This window comes from Sander lucioperca, chromosome 17, assembly GCF_008315115.2.
Source record: "Sander lucioperca isolate FBNREF2018 chromosome 17, SLUC_FBN_1.2, whole genome shotgun sequence".
NCBI lineage: Eukaryota > Metazoa > Chordata > Actinopteri > Perciformes > Percidae > Sander > Sander lucioperca.
This window is the reverse complement of record NC_050189.1, coordinates 8,933,641-8,937,918: the sequence shown is the minus strand read 5'-3', so window position 1 is coordinate 8,937,918 and position 4,278 is coordinate 8,933,641.

The following is a 4,278-nucleotide window of genomic DNA, read 5'->3' as shown; positions in this document are numbered from 1 at the left end:
TTGTTTTATTTCCTTTGGAGTCTTTTATTTTGATGAGCAAAAGTAATGACGGTCAGGGTAATCTGTTCCCCCGATTTAGTTTATATCCAAACTCTTAATCAGTCCTATTTTTATTTTATTGTATTGTTTGGCAGTTAAAATCTGTTTGTCGCAACGACAGAAGTGTGCGTTTAAGTTCTTGAACGTCTCACTTGTTTACTTAGTTTTCAAAACGCCGTAAAGGACTGAAAAGGAAAGGAGCAACTTCAGATGACACGTCCCAAAACACTTTACACTGGGTTGAGGCTTCGAAGACAACACTATTTTCTTTTCCTGTCTTTGCTACCCTTAAAGCTATAGTGCGTAGTTTCTGTCTCCCCCATGAGGAATTTTAAGTAATGACATCAATTCTGTCGGTGCATCCACATGACACAAGCCTTCCGTGAACGCGCTTCACCCCCAGCCCTCCTCCACACAGTTGCTAGTAGCCAAGGAGGATTACAAAAAAACATGAACTCTTCAAGAGGTAATTATCTTCACTTGAGTTTCTGCGCGCGAAAGTCGCCGAACGGCACCATTTTCTAAACATAGCCATGCTGAGAAATACAGAGAGAGTTTTGTCCAGCTGCTAGTCTTAATTAGCTTTGTATCAACTCATTTGGCTTGAATGTAACAGACGTTCATTATTATCAAAAAGTTACGCACTAAAGCTTTAAACTCAACTAATCTTCATGAAAGGAAGATGTTTTGCGTGGTGTTAAATCTGTTTTGAGATCGATCCACTTTGTTTCCATCAATTCTACAATTTTTTGAAAGTCAGACAACCTAGTTTACAGGTTATATCCATGCCCCAGCAGAAACTGTGGACTCTTATAAGCTACCTTCATGTATTTACCAAGTGATGTGTTCATATTTTAAGCTTTTTAATGAGTTTTCATTTATTCATCGTATAAATCGACACAAGCACAAAAGCGCATTATTTGGGGGATAAAAGTCCACAGCTTCAGTTCGAAGCAGGTTATATCTGTCTTTTAATGAAATGCAGTTTCGTGGAAATCATTGGGTCTCAAAACTGTAAATGTGTCTGTAATCAACAAGACTGGTTGAACATTTTGGCTGAAACGAGGCTCTTTTTTTCATTTAAATATTATAAATATTATTATTATGAATGTCTGTTATCTTCTTTTTCTTAGATGTTTCACTTGTTTTTGATATATTTCACTAATTTACTAGTCTATCATTCATGTGTAGGCAGCTCTGGAAAGCCTATTCAAAGATTGTTTTGGTTCATTTTGGGAGTATGTAACGAGAGATGATGTGTACATAAATAGAGATGTTATTATTATTGGAATATAAATTGCTTGCTTGAAATAATCAGCAGACCTAGATCAAAAAATGTGGATGTTATGTCTCAAAATACTTTTTATTCTGGTAATAAATCAATATGCCTGGTGCTCAAAAAGTAACAAGCTCCACCCATCTGGCATCCCAGGCAGCCTAAACCAAACAGCCCCAAAGTAAATTAACTCATATTTAATCTGACCGGTCACACTATAGTACACAGAAAAAACTGACTGATTTCATTAAGATACACTTACTATGAAGAGAACTAAAAGTTATCCATACAAGAAACTGCTGTGGAGAGAGAAACTGACCAAAACTGTCCTGCGTATCACTGTGTTAAAGGAAAAATCCACTTTAAGTACACAAAAATCAACTGTTGGTTGGTTCTTCTTGTCTCTCAGCCTTTTATAGTTTGGTGTTTAGTTTACTTTTTCATGAATAACTAGTCAAATGTAGATGATTTGGTGGCACCTTGAGACATTTTGTTGATAATCACGATGTTGAAGAGCATTAAAAGATGACTATTTGCTTCACCAAAACATTTATTTCAGTTTCAGAAAGTATACTTCAGTAGCAAGCTTTAAATGGGTCTTCTATAGAATTTGAAAATCTTTTTTTTGTTTTGTTTTTTTTAAATACATTTTCAACACTGGTTCCATTGTAATATCTGTGTTCCAGTACTGATACCAAATTATTATTAAATTGATAACTTTAGAGTCCTGATAGGCTGAACAGCCGATATTGGCATATTACGGATGTATTGGTATTGCGTATAAGTCCAAATAATACACAACTGCAGTTCAGAAATGGCAGTGATATGTTTGAGGTTGTTTAGAAAGTTGTTTCAGATCCACATCATTTATTTTTCATTAGTAAAATGTTCCAGTCAATACATAATCTTGATCAGAGGCAAGAGAGAAACAAGCAAATGTATTGTCTTTAATATCGGTAAAGCTAAATAACTTAGTTTTTTTGGGGTTTTAAAATAATTTCACAAATAAGGTGAACATTCTGAAGGGTCTTTGTATTTGTCTACAATAATGAAAGTAACCTAAATGAATTACAGCAAAAGTAACGTTATTACATTATCTGGTCAAAAACAACTATTAATCAGACCGAGCATTTGGTGTTGAGTTTCAGTACTTTATGTAGTGGATTCAAAAATCACATTACTTAGATACTCATGCCACATTAAACTGGTCATCAACATTGTGATTATTCACCTAATCAGAGGCTTGAGGACATTGTTTCAAATCAACAAACAATAATTTGTTGATTTTATTTATGATTTAAAATAGAATGTCATCTGCAGAGAGTGAGAGCTTCTTTCTAGCTTACGCTAACATTAACCAAACAAATAACAGATGAAATCTCTCAGATGAGAATCTCCCTATTAGATATTATGGGAAAGTAGATGAGATGGATTGGGAGAAATCGGAAGCACCAACATTTTATCACCAAATAACTTATTAAATAAAGTGACATCTGTGGGTGGATTTTTCCTTTTAACAATTTCAGTTCTGTCTTCTGAAATGTCCCTTCAGGGCTTCGGACGTCCACATCGTCCCCTACTTTTCACTCATGAAGAATGTAAATGTTTTGAACCCAGTATGTGACGGGCGGAAAATGACTCAATGTGTCATTAACACTGATAATGTACATTGTAACTAACTCATGTGCAAAGAGACAGCAGCCTAACGGACAACAAACCTAATTATTTATATTATTCTAAATAAACTAAGGATTAAAACAGTTCCACGCCTTCAGAAAAGATTCAAACTCCTGGGGCTTCTCAGCTTGCTACGAAGGGATCTGAAGGACAAAGAATTGGATCCTTCTCTTGAGTTGTCAAGTGTTTGTGTGGGCTGCTGCCGCTGCACATACTGCTGTCTGAAGTTCATTCTGAATACATGTAGATGCAGTGAAGTTTGGGAATGACGGCTGGTTCTATTGGTGCCCAAACTGTTTGAAATAAAACAAACTGGTTTTTAAGATGGAACGATCTCGACTGTCTTCTTTATTTCTATGTTGTCAATCAAAGTACGTAAAGTTTGTACAAAAGATTTAGACCTGGAAGGATTTAAATTTAGTTTTGATGACGCTAGTTTAAAGTTGGGTTTATTAAAGTGAATAGCATGACTTTTTATTTCAAACAGGAATTTTCTACATCACTAAACAGCTGCTAGAATTTTTTCTATAATGCTTCAGCAGGTTTGGGGGAAGGTGCAGTAATTCCAGTCCAGTATTGTGACTATCTTTCTTGTGATGATTAGTCCATGTTCCTAGTCAATATATTGTATATTATACTATATTTTAATTCACATTGCACTTTGAATATTATAGTATAAAGTTACGAAAAAACGTCATCATAGTATGAGCATCAAGTCTGAAGAGTATTACAAGAAAAAAGTTGCTTCATCAACAAAATGCAACCTGAAAGTATAATCTGGAGATGCTGCTCATAGCTGAAAAGAATGCTGCAACTTCCCCTTCATGTTATTTGGGATAGCAATATTTTATCCAGATATTGATAAAAGTGACCACGTCGTATTATATGTTTCCAGACGTATTCAGTAGGGTGGGTGAACTAATTAAAGTCAATATTTACAGCGTTTTGTATTACACATTTTATGGCAGTTCTTATTCTTTCATTACTTTTGCAAAAAATTCACCTTAATGTGTTCCTTGCTAGTTTCATATAAATGTATTAGAACGTAGAGACTATTGACATATTGTTTTCGGTTGAAAAAGTGCAGACTTCAATGTGTTTTCCCCACTTCTGAAAGTAAACCTATGCCTTTTGATGTCATAATATGCCATGATGATTTTATGGCTTAACTGACTTTTTTTAGCCTAAAGTACAATACTATGACTTTTTAATATTATTTTTTTTTCAACATACTATACTATGACTTTTCGATGACATTTTTGGACATACTAGACTATTACTTTTTT